Source organism: Lycium barbarum, chromosome 2, assembly GCF_019175385.1.
Source record: "Lycium barbarum isolate Lr01 chromosome 2, ASM1917538v2, whole genome shotgun sequence".
In the NCBI taxonomy this organism is placed as follows: Eukaryota; Viridiplantae; Streptophyta; class Magnoliopsida; order Solanales; family Solanaceae; genus Lycium; species Lycium barbarum.
Genome location: NC_083338.1, coordinates 123098515 through 123125326, shown reverse-complemented (window position 1 = coordinate 123125326; position 26812 = coordinate 123098515). Strand labels below are relative to the sequence as shown.

General features: G+C 38.8%; 1 non-coding gene across 1 annotated transcript; it reads left to right on the top strand.

Annotated features, from left to right (window-relative positions):
- Positions 1–20265: 20265 nt before the first annotated feature.
- Positions 20266–20372, top strand: LOC132629578 (small nucleolar RNA R71). Its single transcript, XR_009578346.1, has one exon. It is a non-coding gene; the product is annotated as a small nucleolar RNA R71 (small nucleolar RNA).
- The last annotated feature ends 6440 nt before the right edge of the window (positions 20373–26812 follow it).

Genomic DNA, 26812 nt, shown 5'->3' with positions numbered 1-26812 from the left:
TTTTGAGATTTTTTTTTTCTTTTAAAGATTTCCCAACAAATTTTCAGGTCACAATTGGTTTTTCAGAAAGAGGCAAAAACCAGATTGTTTTTCATAAAAAGGGGCATTGTTGTCAATCACATATTTTTAGGTCTGTTAGGGTAAAAATGAGACCAGAAAAACAGTTCGGTTTAGAAACAAAAAGAAAAGCAGCAGGACGTTTTGGGGCCACATAATATGTATAAAATGGGAAATCATATCTGAGCTTTAGCGCGACTACTCTAAGAACAGGGTATATCTCAAGGCCAAAAACATTTGCAGCATTTATTTTTAACTAACATGAGCAGGCCTTATTATTTAAGTACAAGAACTCCATATTAGGGTCCAAGTATAGTGGCCAAGCTATCTTATAAGAGCTATAAGGTACATACTCTATTTTCATACACATATACATACTATATATACTATCTTATTTTTGTTAATTCCTTCAATCACCTTTTGCATTATACGTATATATTACAGTACTATATGTTATTATCAGTTGCTATTTTCTGAAACTGTGTATATATTGTTTTATGCTATATATATTTTATGCTATTTTTACTTATGATAAACCCACCCCATATTTATGTAATTTTCTCATAAATTACATACCTTCTTACTCTACACCGCATATATTATTTTATATACAATATACTCTTTTTTTTCCTCGTGCATACATTATCATTAACTATCTCTTTTACGTGTTCACTCGCATAGTTATAATTACCTTAAAACTTTTTTTTTTCTACGTAAATTGTTTTAGGAAAGTAGTGTTCTTTTTTCACCGATTTCTAAGAAAAAATATAGGTAATAATAAAGTAATTAAAGAATTTCCCTCTAGTGTTAGTTAAGCTAAGTTTAAAGATTGTCTTCGGATAGGCTCTGAGGGATGCTTAACACCTTTCCCTCGGGGTAAACAAAACTCTTACCTAGAATCTCAAAGGTTTCAAAGACTAAAAATGGAATTTACATTTTTTTTTACAAATGGTTTCCTAATATTTCCTAAAATTAGGTGGCGACTCTGAAAATTTGAAAAAACCAGAGGAAATATATTCATAAGTTGTGAACTAGTTTTAACCTGTTAAAAATAGAGCATGACAGCTGGTACCTATCAGAGCATGCTTATCAACCAACTTAAGTAAGTTAAGGTCTAGTGTGGCATATGTTCAATGTGGAATTGAAAAGAATGTAAAAACAATTTGACAGGAGTTCATGAAGGCCTTAAATCACTCTTTGAAGTTTAAAATGACATGAAATGTCTTAATCCTAAAAGTAGTGCACTTATGGTTTATTTGGCTTTTAATTCCTATCTATATATATTTCATGTTGTGCTCTTTTTTCTTTCCCTTTTTGGATGTAAAAAATGAATAAATGTGCTTCTCTCTGGATCTAAATACTAATTTCTCTACGGATATACAAGAAATATACCTAAATATATTATATACATACAGTTTTGTATACAATTGGTGTATAAACACTTGTATATCTAATATAAATATGGTATATCACTTATGTGGATTTGGAATTGCTATTTTGCCTTATAAGTAGTATTGATTTGGGCTTGTTTCTTTATGCTTCATGACTATGTTGGGCTTTTGTCTCGTACTCATTGTGAGTTAGGATCTTTTCCTTTACTTGGGCTGCATCTTTCATCATCCTGTTTCCAACGGGGCTTGTGGTTATAATCTGGGCTGGTTGTTTTCTCTATGTATGCCAACTGCTTAAGGATAATTTTATGCATGCTTCGCATATACTTGGTATATTTGTATAGTTTAGTTTATATTAGATGAATGGACATGTCCTAGATATCTTCTAATCCTTGTTTTATTTTTATGTCCCATGTGATTAAATGTCGAGGCCACTTGGGCCTTGCATTTGAAACCTATTGGACCTGAGGCCCAACCTTATTATTTTTTATCGAGTCTGATAGAATTGAAAGGGAAGCAAATATTTGCATTAGAAGGCCCAGTCATGGGTGAAAATGACTTGCATTATTGAAGGCCCAACTATGGGTGAAAATAACAACTGGTGGGCTTAGGCAGGCCCACCAGCCTAAACTTTTCTCCTATATTTCCATTCTTGTATATATGTATTTGAAAAACAACTTGTATAATATTGAAATCCTATGGATGCTAAAACTTCGGAAAATGATTAGTATTATTAGGATGACGCCTAAACACTTTTAAAACCACGCTTAATTTAACACTTTGCATGAAATCAACCTTTCTCAAAGTTTAAAACTGATCCAAAAGATGGAAATGAGAATGGTTTTGGGCCTTGCGCCCCCTTTAAATAGTCAAAAAATGTTTGAAGGTGTAAATTGATTTTTGGACCTCAAGCCCACTAATGGACCGCCTTTTCCAGAATAAAACTGATCAGATTTGTACTCTTTGGGCTTCACTTATATTTGGACTGAAATTGACTTCAAAAATGATTTAATCTTGTAAAATTTGAAATTTATTGGACTTGGGACACAATTTTGGAATTAAAAACTCAGATTTTCTATCAAAGTAACTTTGGCAAAACCTGTTTGGACTGGGACAATTTTGTAGAAAAGAACAAGTGTTTCGGGCCAAAAGCCCAACTTGAAGGTACAAAAAGTAAAGGAAATCTACTTGGACCAAATTTGAGAATAAGATGGCTTTGGTGTGGATTAAGTTGACCTATTGAGCTTCAACAAATAAATTGGACTTAAATAAAAAATGACTTAAATAAAAACATTATCATTTTCCTTATATATGTGTGTGTATAAAAGCGGAGATATACTCCATATTTTCCTATATTATATTATAAAACCTGTAAGTACTATACCCATTTATTAGGACTAGAATAGTAGTGACTCTACTTGGGAGAGATTTCGGGTGTGTCCTAGTCCGATAATAAAGTGAGTTGAATACTTATGTAGATTTTCAAAACCAAAAACCCCTTTTCTAAGGGGACTTTTTTGTCGAAATTTCTTTTGATGTTTATGATAAATGAATGACGTTTTTTTTTGCGAAAAATTAAACATTTAAGTAGATAATACATTAATCTCATATTGAAGCTCGTAGGTCAACTGTATTCTACAGATCTTTAATACTAGGGTGCGTAAAACCTTCCCTTGGAATCACCAAAATCCTTACCTCGAACTTTGGTACCAAAAAGATTTCTCTTTTGCTTGAAAAATCTTTTATCCGATTCTCCTAGTTTTCTTTGATAAATTAGGTCGCAAATCTAAAAAATACTAAAATCTAATTAGAGCACTAACAACCTCTTTGTAGCTTTTATGCACCAACCTAAAAGTGAATCGTAACAACTCCCATAATCCCTCAGCCCTTACAACAGTACCAACGTAGGAACAAACTCCCATAGTCCCTCAACCTTTGCAATACTCCGATTGCAAATACCTCATTTTGACTAACTCTAGCCAAGAAAACTAATACACCTAGACTAGCTCTAGCCTAGTGTACCACTCAAAGGTACCCTTTGAGATTTTACTGTGACTAACTCTAGCCACACAATAATACAACTAAGCTAGCTCTAGCATAGTGTACCATTTAAGAGCTTGTGGAAGCAACCTTAAGAATTTAGAAAACCTATAAATAGCTTTCTTTCTAGGAAAAGTAGGTTTACAATTTAAGCACAAGTAAGCAAAGACTTACAGCAACCCAAAGAACATAGACAATATCTTATGTCTAGATTAGGTTCTTCACCTTATAGATGGCTTTGTTCTTAAGAGCACTTGAGAAACTTGTGTCGGTAGGTTTTGCACAATATGGATTAGGTTTTTTAAGTCTACTCAATATGTTGTCATTATCTTGTATATATAGTGGGAACATGTGGGATGGATGGAGACCACTCATTCACTTTGGCCTAAAACATGGGCCAACTCACAACTGTACTTGTGTGTAGCAAGTGGCTTAGCTTTACAACTGTTCTCTATTGACGATGCAAGGTTGATACGCTCAAATTACACCTATTAATGGCGTAAAGCGGACGTTGTCAAATATAGTAACCCAACAAGGTTGGGGTCGAATCCCACAGGGAATATGAAGAGAAAAGAGTACTAATCGTATGCGATACCAGTCTTTAAATGCTTTAATCCTATTCCGGATAGTTTGAATTGATTGTTGAATAATGTAATTGAATACTTTGACTTAAAATGTAATTAATGTGAGAGAGAGACTAAGATTGTGTTCCCCAATTTGATTAGATATTATGTTTCAGGTTTCAATGTGATATACTTCTAATGGTTGTTCTATGAATATGCACTTGGTCTCTTAAGGACTTCTTAATGTTTCGCAACAGTTAAGCAGTATTTCCTCTTTATGATTCTTCCGAATATAAAAGAGTTACAATCGAAGAGCGATCAATAATGCCAATTTAGACTTATTCTTATTCCTAAGTTAGTCTATTAAACGAGGGTTAACGCCTCGAGTCATTGTTATTCAATCTTACCAATATTGACTCTCTTTCCCAAGAAAAGTCAATATAATGGCTTCGACTAATGCTTGCAATCATTACCCAACGTTACAGCTCAAAGATAGAATAAATAACTGTTGACACCCAATTTTGTCCCTCTCCTATTTAATTTACCCGGGTTTCTAAATTTACTGACGAGCTAAATACTTTATTTTCACTACTATTATTTTCGCTACTTTTATTTTTTTTAAACATTATAAGTATTACTTTATCACAGATTTTAAACGGTTAGTCATCGTTTCATTTTCGGGTTTGGAATCGTTAAATTAATTACAAGACAACACTTTGCAAAATCTTTATTTTTTCTTCTACATATTAATTATTAATTACATAATATATATTATACCAGTTAGAATCCCAAAAAACAAATATAATTAAATAGCGGAGGAAGGACTAATATTTTTCAGCCAAATTAATGGCCCAAAATACAAATATAATATCATTTCCCTACCCAAATAATCACCCCACATTTTAATACCCAACCCACATTTATATCAGCCCATATTTAAATTAAACGGACCAGCCCACTACCATTTTAATTTCAGCCCAGCCCATATTTCACCCGACCCGGTCCACTTCTTTTCCTCTTCTCCTTTACCCTAAACCTAATCCCATTTTCCGCCTCCCTCTCCTTCTTGACCCTCATCTCTCTTTCTTTCTTTTCTCCTTCTTTTCCGCCTCTATCTTCATCTCTCAACGCCGCTCCCCTTCCCTTTCCTCCCTCTTCTCACGCTCTCTCCCACTCACCACTGTCCCCCACGCCTCACACTCCTTCCACTTCTCTTTGTCCCCTGCTCCTTCACGGTCCTCTCTTTATTTTAATACAAACGAAACCCTATAAATGAATCCGAGTTGAATCGTTAATGGGGAGAGATCAGGAAAGGAAAAGAAAAGGAAAAAAACAAAATCAAGAAGAAACAAGATAAAAGAATCAGAAAAAGATCGAAAAAGGGGGGAGTGAAACAAATCAAAAGGAGAAATCGAAAAAGAGGGGGATGAAAATCAACTCAAACAAACCAGAAGAGATCGAAAAAAGGGGGTTTCGTTGTTTTGGAGTTTTGATTTTAGAAAGGGGGGAAGACATGGGTATTCTCTCAAAATTTTGAGTTCTCTTTCGTTTTCAAAAAATTCAGGTTTTTATTTTAGCCGTCGCTGCAACTACCCGAAACTTTACCACACTCAACAATTCCCCTTTTTTTCCCACTACAAGTCTTATATTATTATTTTAATTGGGTTCGAGTTTCGTTCGAGTTCGAGCGTAGATTCGAAACCCCGACGACCTCAGTTCACTGCACACAAAAAAGGTAAATTTCGATACGTTTCTTATTTTCAGTCTTTAGTTTTTGTTCTGGTTAGTTAATTATGTATTTTCCCGGTCGTCGTGTTGTTGGTTTGATGTTTGGATGCTGTTAGGATAGGAGGATACTTGCTAAAATGAATTTGAAAGGTGTGTACTGTGGTTTAGATGTTTAGACTGAATCTCCCAGACTTAGAACCTATTTAAAGTCGAATATACATAGGATATACAGCGGATTATCAAGATAAGAAAAAGATATACGTTCGATATACATCTGACATATACATCGTGGTGTGTATATCTGAGGTATACTGGGTGTATATGGTTAAAACAGGTAGTAATACATAAGGCCTATATGTTAGACGAGTAAAGGGATGTGCTCAGCTTTCTGCCCACTTTTATGTTATCCGAATATGCTTGACGCTGTACATGCTTAGTCTAAAAATAGTATGGTTTGAATGCAAATTGGATAGTCTCGTCGATTTCTATATGCTACTATAGGATATAATGTATTCTGTCTAAGCTTGGCAGCCTTACAAGTAATTTTCATTTTCGGCCTATGCATAGACACTACGGTATACTTAGTATAAAGGATTGTATATCTCCAAAATGTGCTCATGAATCATGTCCATTTACGCGTCCTCGGTAGTTGCGAGTGAAATGTTTGTCATGAACCAAAATATCGATCTGGCACTGTTTACATCACTCTGCTCTCGTATCCAAAATCTGATTTTCTTAAATCACATCTTCTCTTGCTTCATATTGTTTTAAGTCATTTCTGTCTGTGACCAAACTAAAACTGTTCCATTTATGTTGGGTCCGCTTTATTCATTTCTTTCGTTACTTGCACATGTTATTGGGCTTACACACATTCTAATACCTATCTAACTAAGTTAGAAACACACACACTCGTATGCAGCTTGATTTCCCCTTCTCTTTGCTGTTGTTTTAATTTGGTTCAGCTCTGTTATATTAGTGTGGTAGCCCTGTTCCTGCTTAATTAAAAATTAACAAGACTATGTGACTAGTATCTAAAGTTTTTGGTATAGTGTAGCTGTTGAGATGATATAGTCTTAAGAGATGAACTGGGTGATTAAAACTCGTTATTAATTTAGTATGATCCAATGCACTCATGCTGCTCACTCATATTTTGTGTTGAATCGCTATATGCTAAGTCGGGATAGATGTTAACTCTGAAAAAAAAATGTTAGATATGGCTGTAAGGTGGTCCGGAAGCATGTCGTTATGTTTTACTCGAGATATTAAAATCTTTACCATTTGATACATGAGTGTTTCAGTCAAGTACCCCCTGTGAGAAAACTATGAATGAGCATTTATGTTTCAGTTTGTGGTTCGTGTAGCGAAAAAATATGTTCTTTAAAGAGTTTCTTTCAAGATAGAGATCACTATTTAGGTTCTATATTTATGTCCAAGCTTAGTTAGGTGCCAGATGTGTGTTCATTTTGTTGGAGTCAAGATTTAAGAGTTCTTTTATCTTATATTCTGGATATACATAATAATCTGGGAATACTGTTTTAAGAGTGAATTGACTTTCAAATTAATCTCATGCTCCAGTAGGGTATGTAATAAACATTTTAAAGCAGTAATAGTTTTTTGTTGATAATCCTATCCTTTAATTTAACTCATTTCACTCTTCGCATGCTCTGATGTTTTCTCTTTTATCTCTGAATTCATGGGGATTAGTTTTTGGTACAAGGTTGTTTCTGTTTTTTTTGTATGTGATCTTTTTTTTCTACTCATTTCCCTCGGTTCCCTCATGTTTGTGCCAAGCAAAAATTCAATAAATTAAGAGCATATTTGGTTCAGCTCAGTGGTCTTTCTCCTTCAAGTTTAAGCAGGAGTTCAATTGGACTTATAATTAAATATGCATATTTCAGTCCCTTCCTCTTGTATCTTAGCATAGTATAGATACAGCAGTGAGTTCTTTGTGCGTGTCTCTTTCTCTAGTCTGCTGTGAATGGTCATAGGAATTATAGTGCAAGTAATTTATCTCTTGGAATGCAATTGAAGTGTTCTGTCTCGTTGAATCAAAGCATAGGAAAAGAATATAAGCAACATGTGATATTATAGGCAGCGGGAGTTTTTATGAGGAAAGTGTGTGTTTATGTATGCTTAGATTAATACATTTGTGGGAGATTGGCCGGTCAGTATGGATTAAGCTTAAACCCTCCCGGTGTTAGCTATGCATGGGATTCGTGAAATCCCTTGGAACTTGTGTAATATCGGGAAGACGAGGGTGAAAGCTTTCCAACATGTACACTTTATACCTCTGTATGAATGTATATACATAAGATATACTAAAATATACACGGTGTATACATAATTTACTGATTTATTTTTTGAGTTATATTTTACATGTTTAACCTTGTTTATTGATCGTATACTAATCATTTTATTTCGTTTTTATGCATGACTATCGCATACGAGTCCAAGCGACTCGTCATCTTCCACATTCGGTATTGGGCCAAAGCCCAATAAGATCCTCTTCTCGAGTCAGCCCAACAGCAACACGCAGCAGCAGTTCTAAAATGGGCTGAGCCCATTAATTATATTTGTTCCTCCTTTTTTTTTTTTTTTTTTTTTTTGGGTGTCTAATTTGTATTATGCAGCTAACATTTTACTTTGTTTTGGTTTTCTTAACTAGATTGAACCTTAGTAGGATTAATGGGTTAATGTTAGTATAATGGGTGGTTAGTCTAAAAGAGAAACCAATAATTAATTCCATAAATCTCATTTTTCTTCTTTTTATGTTATTTATAATACTCACAATATTTATCTTTCTTAGAATTATTGGTTTTCAAAACACTATGACTACATATTTTGAGCCAAAAAAATCAAGATTCACTCTTACTAGGCTAGAAATTTAAAACATCATAAATTTTACACTAATTAGCTTATTTTGAGGAATAAGAAAAGCGAACCAATTTTCATAAACAACCGTTCACTTTAGCTTCCTCCCAATATTTGAAACACACATTTGTTAACAACCTTTACACAATTTGTATTGAACTAATATTTTTTCTATAAATTTGTCAACGTGTTATTAAAATTAATTTCACAAACAATTGTTTTCATTTATTAGTCAACGTAACTCCTTTTCTTCAGGTATTTATAAAACATTGCACCGTTTTGCGTTTTCTTCAGTTTATTTACAACTAAACTCTCTTTATGCACATCATTATTTTCTACAAGCCCTACTTTAATAACATTTTTACGTGTCCATCTATAACTTTAGCGATACTTACAAAATTATTATTTTCTATAATACTATATTCGCACTTAGCCTAATTAAATTTTAGTCTGGTCGGTTAACCATTGTTAATGGGTCTTAAAGGGTGCCTAATACCTTCTCTTTAGACTAATTGAACCCTTACTTAGAATCTTAAGTTTCGCAGACCTTAGACAGAGCTAACTGTAAAAGATAACTTTAATAAATTTAGGTGTCCTAATTCACCATAAAATAATTAGGTGGCGACTCCTTTAAAACAAACAAAAACAGGAATCTCCAATATGTCGTACTTCTAACTTCAACTCTCCGGGGTTAAAAAATAGGGTGTGACAATAACAACAACCATTATGCATATATCAATAATAGAAACCCATCCACATAATACCCATCATGGGATTCACAACCTTAGAATTGAAATTAGTTTCTCATAATGTTTGTTGACAGAAAAATCTTAAAGATTAACATAATACACTTACAATGCTAATACAATATGGAATGAAAGTGAAGTTGTTGCCTTAAATGCTCAAACAACTTCTAAGATTAAAGACCTAGGGTTTGTGCCTCCAAAACAAAATCTGAATAATCAAATAAAACCCTACATTAAGTATTTATAGAGCCAAAAATCGCGCCAAGTTTCTGGACAGAAATGCCCTTACGCTGCATTGTTACGGACCGTAACCTGTGTTACGGTCTGTCCTTCAGTTCGTCATTTGTCAGCTTTGATGTTACGGCCACCATGCGATGGACCGTAACCTGTGTTACGGTCCGTCCTTCTGCGGCGTAACTTGTGACTTTACTTGGCAACTCTCTGGAAATTTGGCTGATGTTACGGTGATATGTTACGGACCGTAACATGAGTTACGGACCGTAACACTACACCGTAACACTGATGGTTTCAATGAAAACTTTCTGGAAATTTAAGCCCTGCTACGGTTCAATGGTACGAACCGTAACATGAGTTACGGATCCCGTTACGGTCCGTAACATGAGTTACGGATCCCGTCATTTAGCTCCAATTTGTCCGTTTTTTCAGCGTTTCATCTCATTTCCGATCCTTAGTCAACCAATCCTATAAAACACAAAAATAACATAAGAAACAATGTAACAACACTTAAAAACAAGTATCATTTCTAGTTACAAAGGCATAAAATGTGCCGAAATTCACGGCACATCAACACCCCCAACTTAAGCTTTTGCTTGTCCTCAAGCAACTACAACAATGCTCACTACTAACACACGACATCTTAGCAAAATAAGAATGACTACGGTGGTTTTGGCATGTGTTTCTAGCACGGACTCTTCAATTCAAGAAAACTATTTAGGCTCTTATCCATCTCCTATTTGTGACACAAGACGCACATTTCAGAAAAATTGCAATTCACTATGCAACCTCAATTAATGACACAATCATAGTATGGGGGTCTCTATGCACATGAATTTCAATTTCCGGAAAGCCAGTTACTTTGAAACCTACAATCCTTACGCCCTCACATAGACCAAAGAATGTCCCAACACACATGTACAACATAAATGGGACAGAAGACTAAAGAGACAGAAGAACACTCACACTCATAAAGAAATTTGCATATCATGCTTGCACATACCATAGGCTTGCCTTTATTTTCCCTGCTTTCAACTTTGAACAATTTGATTGTGATCACATTAGGACTTTTTGGGCTTGTAACATTGGCCTAGGGACGGGTAGGATGAATATTTGGATATCGGTGACTCACCCTCCTCGACACTTCTTTTTGACTTCATTCACCATTCTTCCTATTATTTCCAACCCTCCATCTTCAGCGTGGATTTATTTCGAACTTATATACCTATATATCTATTTTATTTTATTTTATTATGTTTTTTCACATATATATATATATATATATATATCCACGCTGAATTATTCCCCTTTATATTCGTGATCACCCCCAACAGGCCTTTGGCTTCATTTTCCGCATCTTTGACTTATCACCCCCAACTTAGGCTTTTAGCCTCATTTTCCGCATTTTTGACTTATCACCCCCAACTTAGGCTTTTAGCCTCATTTGTCATTCTTCCGTGTCAAGGAGGGACTTGGTGCCAAATGGGTTTATTCACAGAAGGGAAAGAGGTTAGTTCATGGTTAATCGAAGAAGAAGTCTATAGGCTCAAAAATGGGAGACTAGAGATCATTTTCTGTACGGGCCAGGCTCATTTAAGATACTTTGGGGTTAATACAAAGAAAGCCTAAGATCACTTCACAATCAAATTCTCTTTAGAATTCACGCACGACCAACCGGGCAAGTTCTAGATTGCAAGCATCATATGCAAATAGAAGCTAAGAACTCACAACACAATGGCATAAGGATTGTTTAAATACTCCGACTTCATTTCTGTTTGAAGATTTCACATGCATAAACACCCTTTCTTTGCAATGCCATTAAATGAACCATACATGTCAATATCAACAACTCATTCTTGATGTACATCACAAATTATTTTTCGGAGGGATAACATTGAACTTGTAAAAACCATTTTTATCTATGCTAGAAACACGGACCACCACCACTTAAGTCATCATTAATTTACTTCTATATTAAACATCCTAAACATGCTAGGTTCAACATACACATAGCATTCTTCGGGAATAGAAACACATAGCAAAGAACAGCCGAAGAACGTCCTAACACATACTTGCTAATAAAAACAATACCAACAAAACAAAACAATAATTGTCTTAAACACATGCTTACTATCACAATTTTGGGCTAAAATGCCCACAAAAATAAAAACAATATCCAGTATACCAAAGCAATACCAACAAAACAAATAAAAACAGTAATTACCCACACCCCCAACGGAAAAACATGCATTTCCCCCAATGCATCAATATAAAGCATCAAAATAATGGAGGGCCTCCCTGGAGCTCACTAGGCGCTCGGGTCTGCAGCAACATTAGAAGGCTGGCCAGCACTAGGCGTCACAGTCGCCGTGGGTGGGTGGGGGGGGGGGGGGGAGTATGGTGAGCCGGCTCAATGGGATGGGCTGAGCTAGAAGTAGCTCCAGCGGTGTCAGAACTCAACCGGGACTCCTGGCGGATTCTTTTCAATGTACGCCGCTCCTCTTCCTCATTCTGTGGGCGCAACTCAGCATATGGATCAAGACTGCGGAGAATGGGCTCGAGGTCTGGCGAGGCTCTCCTGCGCTTCCCTTTAGCTAAAGAGTGGGCATCCTCTTCCAAATCTTCGTTGTGCTCCTCCTCAACCGTGTCCTCCATGTCATCATCCCCAAGCAAACTCTGAACTGGCTGGTATAAGCTTTGTACCAACTCTGTGTGTACTTTCGGAATTTGATTCGTCACAACACCCACTTCCTGTGTCTTCAACTTCTGCACATCATCTTTGACAGACCGCAACTCAGTTCGAATGGTGCCCAACTCCATAGCAGGGTGTGTCTTAGTCAGCTCGGTCATTCTGTTTTCGATGCCATCTATCCGAGAGTGGATTTGTAGGTGGTCCGCAGCCATTTGTTCTTTTATCGGTCGCAGCACTGCATCAATAGCCCTTGTTGTGTACAATTTTAGCTCAGTCATGAGCTGCTTGACCTGCCTATCTGTGCGATCCGCTTGCAGGACCACTGCCCCAAAATTTTCCCGGTTGAACATCATTTTTCTCGCAAGCTCGGGTGGGACTCCTGGTATTGGCTGAGCTGGTGCTGGACTTTAGGATGTTTTTCCAAATCCGCGTGGTGGCTGTCAACTTTGGCACTATGGCCCATTCAGGATCTGTTGTCCGTGCAATAACTGAAGCTACCCATTTTCGGATGGGGATTGTATCCTTCTGTTCAATTTTGTATGCAAACTCCCCTTCTTCCACTGCTGTAGGCTCTATATAATCTTCCCCGAATAGTATTTTATTTATGGCCGACGGAGAGACATCTATCTTCTTTTTCTGGAATACTACATCATTCATTGCCGGCACTTGAGTTGCTCGCTGCCCTTTCTTCACTGCTTTGAATACAGCAGCCCCATATGAAGCGTAGAATTCCCTAACAAAAACCGAGATGTAGGACCCCACGGGGTTTCTCAAAAACTACAGCTTGAGGAATCGGATAGTGTCACGAATGCCCGGATATCCTTCTAGACCATCGAAAATGACGTTCCGTTCCTCGAAAATACTTCGCCTTGGGTCCGTCCCCTCATTCTTTACTAGCTCACAACCTTTATTGTACAAGTCTTCAGATCCCTCCATAGAAAATCGGAGGATCTTCTCATTCAAAGTTTGCAGCCGAATGTCAAGTTCTCTCCTTTCCTGCTCGCGTTCCTGTTCGCGCTCTTCCGCAGCAGGCTGTCTAATGGATGGTTGAGGGCGGTGTGTTGGTGTGACAGCCTGCCTGGGCTCACTCTGGCTCGACGAACTCGACTCCTCAGCCGAGGAGGAACTTCCTGATGGTGTGGTTGGCCGGCTGGGTGCGACTGGTGGGGCTGGCCTGCTAGGTGCGACTGGCCGCTTTTTAGTCTTGGCTTCCTTGATTAGATCGTCGTCGCGCAGCTGTGAGGTTACTTTGCTTGTAGCACGACCTTTTCCTTTTTCCGCGACTTTAGGTGAAACCTTCTTTGATTGTCGTGGTTTACCCATACCTGTGGAAGGAAAAGTTAGATATGATGTACAAGAAGTTTGTTTAATTAGACATCTTATGACTTCAAGTTAAGGACTTCAATTAGGCCACCGTAACACAGTCGACGTACCGTCGATGGTGTTACGGGCCGTATCTTCAACCGTAACTCAAATGATTCAATTAAGCAAAGGGACCGTAACACATTCGACGGACCGTCATACGTGTTACGGTCCGTAACATGGAAGCGTAACACGACTGAAGTTTCAGGAAGTTTACTGGAAATTTGAGAGGTGTTACGGTTCGATGTTACGGACCGTCACTCGTGTTACGGTCCGTAACATCCCACCGTAACATCAGTCAAATTTCCAGAATGTTGTCGTGGAAATTCTCGCTGTTACGGTGAGATGTTACGGTCCATAACATACGTTACGGTCCGTAACACATAATGACGGGCAACAGATGAACAAACAAATTGCTTGGCCAAAATTTCTTGTTTTAAGCACGAGGCCAAGATTTTCGACTTAATGATCTATGGGTATGGTGTAAAACAACATTTTACCCCCTCACATATCTCGGGTTACTCAGACTTCACCCAGTTTTATCAAAATTTTCATTGAGGACTTTTATCAAACAGTTAGTGGGCAAACCGATTTAATAATTTCACGAATGAAACTTTTGATCAGAATGCCCTCCGACTCAGTGGGAAACAACATGCTTGTGCCCACGAGTCTTTTAAACAACACACATACCAATCTCCGCCCCCAACCATTACGAAATCCCGCTCAATTTCTCAATGGGGATTCAAACCCATTCCACATATTCAAAACATAACTTACAAATTATTGCACATGAATTTAGTCATGAGAGATGCAATCTTGTTGATACATTATCGAAGAAAAAGAATTAAGACATGGGTATACCTGATAGTTGTCGATGCTGGAATGAAACTTGAATTTAAGCAAAGATTATGACAAGAATTATAGCGATTGTTGGGAAAGAATTATGAGGGGGGTGGAAGATGAAGAGAGGGGAAAATGAAGAGAGGAAGAGAGGATTTATGAGGGAGAGGAAATTGAAAAATATTTGAAGAAACCGTTTCATTTGAAATGGGAATCGTCGGGTAATGTATTTAAACATTTCCGACAGTTACGTTACCTGTTACGGACCGTATTATGAGATACGGGCCGTATCTTATGTTACGGTCCATCAAACGACCCCATTTCATTTATTCATTAATGACCTGGCAGTACAATCGACGGACCGTAACTCGTGTTACGGTCCGTATCACCTGGCGTAACGTGTTCGAAATTTCCAGTGAATGCCCAGATTTTGTATCAAAGTTACGGCCATGTGTTACGGTCCGTAACCTGTATGAAGGTCCGTAACTCAGACCGTAACACTATTCCTTCATCCTTCAGTGATTTCTAGGTTTCGTCTAGCCTGTTACGCTACATGATATTGGCCGTAACATGAGTTACGGTCCGTAACATGGAGCGTCTCGTGCTGGAAATACTCAGCAGGTAATTTGCCTTTTCAATGCTCCAAATCCTACCACATTAGCACATTAAAAACACACAAGAACACAAAGAAAATACAAACTTTAAACTACTTACAAAGCAGTAAATGTGGGTTGCCTACCACACAGCGCTTGGTTTAACGTCACAGCTCGACGTGGTACCTCATTTTCGAGTTCAGGAGCCATATTTCAAACGATACCTATCTACGACCTTACCATCATCAATACACCAATGGTAATGCTTCACTCTTTGTGCATTCACCTTAAAAGTCCGAGTGCCATCCTCGGATTTCACCTCAATGACGCTTCCATTCGGAGAAACACTTTCGATTTCAAAAGGACCAGACCACCGAGACTTTAACTTGCCTGGAAAGAACTTTAGGCGCGAATTGTACAACAAGACCAAATCCTTTGGCTGAAAATCCCTTTTTAGGATCTTCGAGTCGTGATAGTATTTCATCTTTTCCTTGTACAGTGTTGCACTTTCATAGGCATTGTACCTAAATTCATCCATCTCGTTGATTTGAAACAATCGCAGCTTTGTTGCTTCATGCCAATCCATATTCAGCTTTTTCAATGCCCAAAGGGCTTTATGCTCAAGCTCAATAGGCAAATGACATGCCTTCCCAAATACCAACTTATACGGTGAAGTCCCTATAGGCATTTTGAATGCCGTGCGATATGCACATAAAGCATCATCCAACTTTTTAGACCAATCAGTGCGATTCACATTGACCGTCTTTGCCAAGATGCTTTTTATTTCTCTGTTTGAGACCTCAACCTGACCACTCGTCTGAGGATGATATGGAGTGGCAACCCTGTGATGCACGCCATATTTTTCAAGAAGGTCAGCAAATGGTTTATTGCAGAAATGAGAGCCACCATCACTAATAATAGCTCTAGGAGTGCCAAATCTAGTAAAGATGTTCTTTTTGAGAAACGCATTGACTCTCCTCCCATCATTGTTAGGCAAGGCCACCGCCTCCACCCATTTGGAGACATAATCCACCGCGACAAGAATGTATTTCAGGCCGTAGGAGCTTACGAAGGGCCCCATAAAATCAATCCCCCATACATCAAAGAGATCCACCTCAAGAACAAAATTCATCAGAGTTTCATGCCTCCGATCTATTGTGCCCTGGCGTTGGCATTTATCACACGAGCGTGCCAACATATTTGCATCACGATAAATGGCTGGCCAGTAGTAGCCACACTCTAGCACCTTGGCTGCGGTTCGATTTCCACTGTGATGTCCACCAACCGGAGAATCATGCCACGCCTTCAAAATATCCATCACCTCAGATTCCGCCACACATCTCCGGATCATATTGTCAGCACACGTTCTGAACAAGTAAGGCTCATCCCAACAATACTGTCGACAGTCTCTCAAGAACTTCTTCTTTTGATATGTCTTCAACTCTTTAGGAACGATGCCAGTTACCAAATAATTGGCAATATCGGCATACAATGGTGCCACATCATTGGAGATGACCAAGACTCTTTCATCCGGAAAAGTGTCATCAATATCCAGCACATCAATTGGTCTCCCTGGTGCTTCAAGTCTGGAAAGATAGTCAGCTACTTGATTTTCTGACCCTTTTCGATCTTTGACTTCAAAGTCAAATTCCTGTAGCAACAATACCCATCTTATCAACCGAGGCTTAACATCCTTCTTCGCCATCAAATAGCGCAATGCAGCATGGTCAGTGTGAACCACTACCTTGGCACCCAACAAATAAGCCCGGAACTTTTCAAAAGCATAAACAATAGCAAGTAATTCTTGCTCCGTTACTGTATAGTTCAGCTGAGCTCCATTCAATGTTTTGCTGGCATAATAAATTGGGTGCAGGATTTTGTTTAGCCGCTGACCAAACACAGCGCCAATTGCAAGACCACTGGCGTCACACATTAATTCAAAGGGAAGTGACCAATCTGGGGACACAACAATAGGCGCGGAGGTTAATTTCAGCTTCAACTCGTCGAACGCCTTGATACACTTCTCATCAAAATTGAATTTGGAATCTTTTTCCAAGAGTTTGCACCTTGGATTTGCAATTTTGGAGAAGTCTTTGATAAACCTTCTATAGAATCCGGCGTGTCCCAAGAAACTCCTAACTCCTATTACTGAAACGGGCGGAAGGAGTTGTGAAATCACATCGATTTTAGCTTAATCAACCTCAATCCCTCTTTCTGAAATCTTATGGCCAAGGACAATGCCCTCCTTGACCATAAAATGACACTTCTCCCAGTTGAGCACAAGGTTGGTCTCCTCACACCGTTGTAGCACCCGATCAAGATGAACCAAACATTCATCGAATGAATCTCCCACCACAGAGAAATCATCCATGAAAACTTCAAGAAAATTTTCAACCATATCAGAGAATATGGACATCATGCAACGTTGGAAGGTAGCTGGGGCATTGCAAAGACCAAATGGCATCCGGCTGAAAGCGAATGTCCCATAGGGACAAGTGAAAGTAGTCTTTTCTTGGTCTTCCAATGCGATATTGATTTGGTTTTACCCTGAGTACCCATCCAAGAAACAGTAATAAGATCTTCCAGCTAGACGATCAAGCATTTGATCAATAAAAGGCATAGGGAAGTGATCCTTGCAAGATGCAGTAGTCAGCTTCCGGTAGTCCATACACACTCTCCAACCGGTGACAATCCTTGTTGGAATCAACTCATTTTTAGAGTTGGGGATAACAGTGATGCCTCCTTTCTTTGGCACACACTGGACTGGGCTTACCCATGGACTGTTGGTAATCGGGTAAACCACCCCAGCATCTAGCCACTTAATAATCTCCTTCTTCACCACCTCTTGCATCAGTGGATTTAATCTTCGCTGATGCTCAACACTTGGCGAACTTTCCTCCTCCAACTGTATTTGGTGCTCACAAATTCCGGAGGGAATCCCCCGGATGTCTGCAATAGTCCAACACAAAGCTCTTAAATTCTTCCTCAATACTACGATGAGTCTTTGGATTTGGCCCTCATTCAGAAGTGATGACACAATGACTGGGAGGGTGGCATTTGCTCCAAGAAACACATATTTAAGATGGGACGGAAGTTGCTTGAGGTCCAACTTCGGTGGCGCAATAATTGATGGTTTTGTTGGAGGAGTTGTTCGTTTCTCTAAATCAAGAGACAGTTTCTTGGGCTCATAAGAGTAAGACCCCAGACCGGTGAGTGCATTCACTGTCTCAGTATATCCCTCCATTTGTTCAGCATCAAAATTCACCAAGATGGCCGATAGTGCTTCACTCAAACATTCCTCCTCCATTTTGAATTCCACCACTTCATCCACTTCATCAACAGAATTGATGACTGAAATACTTTGATAAGGACTAGGTAATTTCATACCTCTGCTTGCGTGAAAAGTCACCTCCTCATCATTCACCCGGAACTTTATTTCATGCTTTTCGGAGTCCATAAGAGCCCTCCCTGTGGCAAGGAAGGGTCTTCCCAGAATAATAGGAATTTCTTGATCAATAGCACAATCAAGAATCACGAAATCTGCTGGCAGTAGAAATTCCCCGATTTGAACCAGCACATCATCAACTACCCCAACTGGCCTTTTTATCGATCTGTCAGCCATCTGCAATCTCATGGTAGTTGGCCTTGGCATCGCTAGCCCCGATCTCTTAAAAATTTCCAGGGGCATAAGATTTATGCTAGCCTCGTTATCACACAAAGCCCTGGCAAAATTTTGCTGCCCTATGGTGCATGGTATTGTGAATGCTCCAGGATCTTCCCTCTTTTGCACTGTGGTCTTGGAAAGAATGACACTAACGCGGTGAGTGATACCCACAGTGTCGTGTTTCAATGGCTTTTTCTTCTTTGTTAAGAGATCCTTCAAATACTTAGCAAAGCCAGGCATTTCTTGGACAGCATCCATGAAAGGAATGTTCATCGTCAACTGCTTGAGTTGATCATAAAATCGCAAGCACTTCTCATCTTCTGTTTGAAGACTTGAACAATTTGCTCAAAGGGCGAAGAGCACCGGAAAGTTTTGCCTTCCCTTTTTCCTGGTTTTCCACCAGTGCCTTTGGTTTATCAAAATTCTGCTCTTCTTCAGCTACAATAGGGACTTCCTCCCCTGCTTCTTCCTCCACGATATCATTAGATACATCAAGCTGCCCTTCTTCTTCAAAAATTTGCTCAAGCTCAATCACCTTTTTATTAGCATCTTGAAGTACTTTTCCACTTCTGGTGCTAATAGCAAGTACATTCTCCACAGAGTTTACTCCACTACCTTTTGGATTTGGAACTGTATCACTCGGTAGTTGTCCCCGTTGAGGAGTATGCACTTCTTGGGAAAGGTCTCTGAATTGCGCTTCAAGCTTCTGAATGGAGGCTGAATGAGATAGTTGGACCTGAGACATTCCCTTGATTGTGCTCTCTGTTCTGTCTTGATTCATCAGCATTTTCTGCATCATACTCTTTAATTCAGCAGAGTCATTAGATGTGTTGCCAGCAGAGTTGCTAGCTGAATTATCTCTCCATTGTTGGGAATTTGATGCTTGCCCCCTAGGTGGAATGTAGGGGTTGGAGCTCTTGTTGCCATAATTATAGTTGTTGTAATTCCCTTGATTGGGATTGCCCTGATCATTTCTTCCATAATTATTTCCTTGGAATTGTTGTTGAGGCTTTTGACATGGGTGATTACCGGGACCTTGATAGTTTTGCCGTTGATAACCCCCTTGCGAGTTATTGACATAATTCACATCCTCATATTGTGGCTGCCCCTCTAGATAAGTTTCGTCTGAGACTTGGTACATTCCGGGAGCATGAGGTGGCATCTCATCGACAACATTCACACCTTTGGCTTCTTTCTCCATAAGCCTTTTCGATAATAAATCCACGGTGGTTTGCAATTGAGCGAATGCATGATCTCGCTCATGATTTTCTTTGGCCACCGCGGCAGCAGAGGGATTACCATATGATAGGACTTCGCTATCACTCGAATGCCAGGCTTGATTGTGGGTAGTAAGCTTGTCGAGCAACCTGGTGATGTTGACAAAGGATTTGTCCATGAAGCATCCCCCAGCTGCAGTGTTGACAGCAATTTGATTCATGGTATCTAGCCCCTTGTAGAACTTCTTGGTGAGGATTGCATCCGGAAATCCATAAGTCGGAGATTGAGCCAGATAATATTTGAAACGCTCCCATGCTGCATATAACTGTTCCCCTGGAAGTTGTTTGAATTCAAAGATCTTGTCCCCAAGCTCAGCCTTTTTGCTTGGTGGGAACCATTTTTTCAGAAATATATTGGCCAACTCATTCCAGGTGTGAATAGTATTGCTGGGAAGCTTTTCATACCATTCCCTCGCTTGGCCAGCCAAGGAATATTTGAAAACCCTTAATCGCAGTGCATCAGCAGGGACGACACCTTGGGATTGTTGAGAACATACATGCAGGAAATTCCTCAGGTGTCGGAGTGGACAATCCTCCGAAGAATTTCGGAAATAGCCTTCAAGTTTCAATAGCTGGTAGATAGAACTATCAATTTTGAAATTTGCATTTCCTGTTCTAGGCGGAACTACAGCTGAAGCATAATCAGCTTTGTCGATGAATTCCGCAAATACATTCTCATCCTCCTCTTCTTCTGGTGTAGGATGGTTCACTTGGATTCCCCCTTGATTTCCTTAATTGCGATGGGGTCTTCCTGCCATGTTCACCTGGTTCACTAAAACAGCAAACGAGGTGTGATGGAATAGAAAAAGTTTTAAAGAATAGTACACAACAATTAGTAATTTCTAAACCGTATTCCCCGGCAACGGCGCAAAAATTTGATACGCTCAAATTTCACCTATTAATGGCGTAAAGCGGACGTTGTCAAATATAGTAACCCAACAAGGTTGGGGTCGAATCGCACAGGGAATATGGAGAGAAAAGAGTACTAATCGTATGCGATACCAGTCTTTAAATGCTTTAATCCTATTCCGGATAGTTTGAATTGATTGTTGAATAATGTAATTGAATACTTTGACTTAAAATGTAATTAATGTGAGAGAGAGACTAAGGTTGTGTTCCCCAATTTGATTAGATATTATGCTTCAGGTTTCAATGTGATATACTTCTAATGGTTGTTCTATGAATATGCACTTGGTCTCTTAAGGACTTCTTAATGTTTCCCAACAGTTAAGCAGTATTTCCTCTTTATGATTCTTCCGAATATAAAAGAGTTACAATCGAAGAGCGACCAATAATGCCAATTTAGACTTATTCTTATTCCTAAGTTAGTCTATTAAATGAGGTTTAACGCCTCGAGTCATTGTTATTCAATCTTACCAATATTGACTCTCTTTCCCAAGAAAAGTCAATATAATGGCTTCGGCTAATGCTTGCAATCATTACCCAACGTTACAGCTCAAAGATAGAATAAATAACAACAACCATTATGCATATATCAATAATAGAAACCCATCCACATAATACCCATCATGGGATTCACAACCTTAGAATTGAAATTAGTTACTCATAATGTTTGTTGACAGAAAATCTTAAAGATTAACATAATACACTTACAATGCTAATACAATATGGAATGAAAGTGAAGTTGTTGCCTTAAATGCTCAAACAACTTCTAAGATTAAAGACCTAGGGTTTGTGCCTCCAAAACAAAATCTGAATAATCAAATAAAACCCTACATTAAGTATTTATAGAGCCAAAAATCGCGCCAAGTTTCTGGACAGAAATGCCCTTACGCTGCATTGTTACGGACCGTAACCTGTGTTACGGTCTGTCCTTCAGTTCGTCATTTGTCAGCTTTGATGTTACGGCCACCATGCGATGGACCGTAACCTGTGTTACGGTCCGTCCTTCTGCGGCGTAACTTGTGACTTTACTTGGCAACTCTCTGGAAATTTGGCTGATGTTACGGTGATATGTTACGGACCGTAACATGAGTTACGGACCGTAACACTACACCGTAACACTGATGGTTTCATTGAAAACTCTCTGGAATTTTAGCTCATGTTACGGTGATATATTACGGACCGTAACACTACACCGTAACACTGATGGTTTCAATGAAAACTTTCTGGAAATTTAAGCCCTGTTACGGTTCAATGGTACGAACCGTAACATGAGTTACGGATCCCGTTACGGTCCATAACATGAGTTACGGATCCCGTTACGGTCCGTAACATGAGTTACGGATCCCGTCATTTAGCTCCAATTTGTCCGTTTTTTCAGCGTTTCATCTCATTTCCGATCCTTAGTCAACCAATCCTATAAAACACAAAAATAACACAAGAAACAATGTAACAACACTTAAAAACAAGCATCATTTCTAGTTACAAAGGCATAAAATGTGCCGAAATTCACGGCACATCAAAGGTGCACAGAGAGTAAGTTACAAACCAGGTCTCTATCTGGTTCTGATAGTTTGACAATCATCAAAACACAAATGCACTTGGACTTATCAATTTTTCTCTTTTTGATAATGACAAAATCATAGACGATGTTCCCTCTAAAAACTAGCTTCCCTCTTGTTCCCCCTGCAAAGCAGGCCATCATTTTACTGCACCTGCAACATGATAGCAACATAGCTAATAATTGCCACAATATCATCACATATCAATCTTCCAGTTCTTCCCCCTTGCTTGGTACATCTTCCCACAGTTGTGAATTTACAGTCCCTCTTAATCACCGTATGTTCAATTCAGTTCACTTTCACCTCATGTTCAATTCAGTTCACTTTTTCACTACACAATTATACTTCCCCCTTTTGACATCATAAAAAAGATTAAAGCACGACCAACAAGAAGTTCAAATATATTAACTCAGAGCCACATGGGTAACATAATCATAAGTAAGATAGAAGAAGGCAAGCTAGCAATGATGCACAGGAACATAGCAATATGCCAATAAATAGATTAGCACAAGTGCATATAGTAATCAATTCAGTATACACTGATGATAGTTAAACTGCAAATCTGCCAAAATTCAAGAAAAGGAGACTTCAATTTTATGCAAAAAGGATAGGGGCTAGGAAGGATTATCTGGACAGTGTAGAGACTTGAAGGGGTTGAACAAGTATAGGTCAACTTTTATGGGCTTATCTCTGCACTTGCTGCTTCTTGAGCTTCAATTAGAATTGAAATGGTGGATGGACTTCCAGCACCTAGTCCCTGTGGCACAAACTCACACTCCTTCAAGGTGGCCGGAGAGAACACATGGTCCTTAGTTCCCAAGGAGGCTCTCCCAGTTCTTACATTAAAGTGTGCAAGGACTTTCATTAAGAAAAATCCATATGGGAGACCAGGTCCTCCTTGCACAATTCATATAACCTTACTCATTCTATAGATCATGATGGCCGATAAGTTGATTAGTTAAAAATATGTAAGAGCTTCCATTAGAATTAAGTCTGCCACCGTGACAATAGATCGTCTCTCCATCCTTGGCAAGAGTATCTTGCTGACAAACTCGAAAGTTAGTTGATATTTAGGCTTAAGCTCACTCTTACAGAGACTAGCTTTTGTTGCTAACCTTACAGCTTTAGCAATGACCTTTTTGAATTCTGGAGATCTCTTATCGGCTACAGCTCTTAGTCCCACTGTCTTTACTCCTAAGATTTTCCCAAGTATTGACTCAGTGAGCACAAACTCTGTCAAATTCACTGTTAGGGCTAGAGCATTATCACTTATACAGAGCAGATTCTTATAGAATTCAACCACTTCTGCTTCATATACATATGGTGGTGGTTGAGTAAAGAGATGGCTCTACTCCTGGAACTCCACCATTTCTATCAAATCCTTGATTTCTGGCTCCTCTCTCAACTTGACATCAAAAACCCTCCCAAAAAGAACCTTTTGATTTTGTAGGTTCTTTTTACTACTTCTCTTTTTTGAGAAACCTGGTCTCTCACTTGTACTCATCTTTATTTTCTTAAGAAACGATAGGTCACTGGGTTCCTTTTCTCCCTTCTCTTCTTGACTCTGAAGACCTATATTTTCACTCCTATCACTTTCAACTTATGGTCAAGAAAATGCTTAATTTCACCCACCATTTCTTTCTTTGAATTTTTTTCGTATCAAAGGAGTCTATTTGCTTAGGCTTGAAAAGAATTGGTGATGTTTGGAAAGAACTTGGTAACAAGATAGAGAAAGGGAGTGATTTGGATTGAGTATTGTACGAGAGAGATGTACAGATGAAGTCTTGTGCTTCGAAGGTTTGGGGAAGTGAAAAGAGAGAAAGATGAGAAGGATGTCCTTTAAAGAGGCTGAGGTGATGCTTTTAGAATAGGTGTAATAGAGGACAACAAATTGGTTTAAGTGAGTGGTGACGATTTGGCACAGACACTATTTTGAAATTTCTTGGAAGAGGAAAGGCCATATAATTTATTTGGCAATTTCACAGTTCGAATACATTTATGAGTACTGAAAGGATTACTGACCTGAGATATGGAGATCAGGTCGCTAAATGGTAATTTGAATATATCAGCAATCACTGTGAGTTGTGCAGAATTGCTTGCGCTTAAGTTCTCCTGATCCTCCCATGAATGTATACTTGCAATGGTAAAAAAGTGAGTTAGATATAGCCAAAAAACACTTGCCAGTGATGTACATAACCTCCTTTATAGCCATTGAGAGATCCCGTCCTGCACTATTTGTTAAAAAAAAAAACTCATCTCCATACGACACGCATCCTGCTATAAGCGCTTTGAAAAGGAGACCTTTTGACCTCAGTCTTGCATCTTGGAGCTATCACGATTTATCAATTTATGTCAATTGCTCCTTCTCTCTCCCACCCTTTAGGCGATGTCAGTAGTTAGATTTAGGAACCCAAACCAGCTTGGGTCCTTTGTAGTTGTAGAAAGGATGGATCATGGTCTTTCTAGACCACTCGACAGCATGTTCCTTTTCTTCCTTCGAGATCCTTTTTCTTGGGTACCTGTTTCTTTCTCTCTCATTCCTTTCTTGACAAAATTCCTCTCTGTTTGAACAGATTCAGTCCTTGTTTCACAGGTTTCCTGGTAGTGATCAACTTGTCCACTGTGTGTGCATGCCTAATTTTTCATATTAAAAGCATGATTATTGTGAAGATTATATGCCTATCTACTTATCTTGTTGATTTCATGCTTATATGCGTGAAACAAAGCCAAGTCCTCTTTTACTATTTCCGTTACTCTCATTTTTGGAAGAAAATTCATCAGACAACTAGATTCATTTGAGAATTTTGTCAAGATCGAACTTAGCCCTTTCTAATTCCTTCTTGAGCTGCTCATTCTTTTTAGTTTCAGCAGTGAGGTTCATCTTTGCTTTCTTCAGCTTCTCTTCAAGCTCCAAGAAAGTCTTGCTTGCTCCTCCTCTTCTTTTGAAGGAGATTTCCTCATCTTTTCTCACTTGACTTTCTAACAAGATATTTCGTTGGTTTGTCTCATGAACTTGATTCTTCATATCTTTAGCTAACATATACAAGTACTCCCTATCCAATTCTATTTTATTAAGAGTAAAATTTAACTCCTGTGTCTCTACGACCAGGGCGTGATACACATCAATCAACATGCCTGAAAGTGATATGAGTTTCCTTTAAGAGTAGATTCTCAGTTTTTTCTTTATATCGAAGAAATTTACCTCTTTGTTCTCCTCATCATCATCATTCGTGTCAGATTCAGCCATGAATGCAAGGTCTGACTTATGCTCAGTTGCTCCATCATCAATTTCCCTTTGTCATTTTCATCCTCAGGAGTCTCCCCAGGCTGCAAGTGGTTGCTTCAAAATCTTATCAGCGGCCTCTTTCCTTCTGAAACTCCTATCGGGAACCTGGTTCCTCTTTGCAGTCCTGTCATAATTGTCCTGCTTGTTTTGAGGACAATCTTTCATAAAATAACCAGGTTTCCTACATATATGACAGCAGTAGTCATTTCCCTAAAGTTTCTATTGGAGCTTCTTGTTCTGGGAATCCCCGACTTCTCTTGATCATTTTGTGAAAGATCCGCGTGAGATAAGCCATTTCAGACTCGTCATCATTTGAGTCTCCTCTTGCGGCTTTGAGAACTAAGCTCTTCTCCTTCTTTACCTCATTCTTTTCTGCCTTCTTCACGATTATCTTTATTTCATGAGTCTTAAGGTTCCCAATAAGCTCATCGACTGTTAATTTGCTAAGATCCTTGGCCTCAAAGATAGCATTTACCTTGCTATCCTAGGAGTCAGGTAATATACCAAGAAACTTTCTTACCAGCTTGGTGGTTGTCATGACTTCTCTGAGAGAGTGAAGCTCATTGATTATGGAGGTGAATCTGTTGTGCATCTCATGAATGGATTCACCCTATTTCATTTTGAACATCTCATACTCATTGGTGAGCATGTCGATTTTGGAGTTTTTTACCTGAGGTGTTCCTTCATGGGTAGTTTGGAGAGCTTCCCAGATCTTCTTGGTCGATAAACAAGCTGAGACTCGGTTGTACTCATCTAGTCTTATTCCATACACTAGAATCTTCTTGGCTTTATAGTTTTTCTCCACTTTTTTTCTATCAGCTTCGTTGTATTCCTTTCTCGTTTTGACAATGGTATTTTTACCGTCTTTACTTGTATGAACTGGGATATAGGGACCGTGACAAATGACATCCCATATCTCTAAGTCTTCAGCCATGATGAAATCGTGCATCCTAGTCTTCCACCACCTATAGTACTTTCCATTAAACTTGGGAGGTCTGGTGAA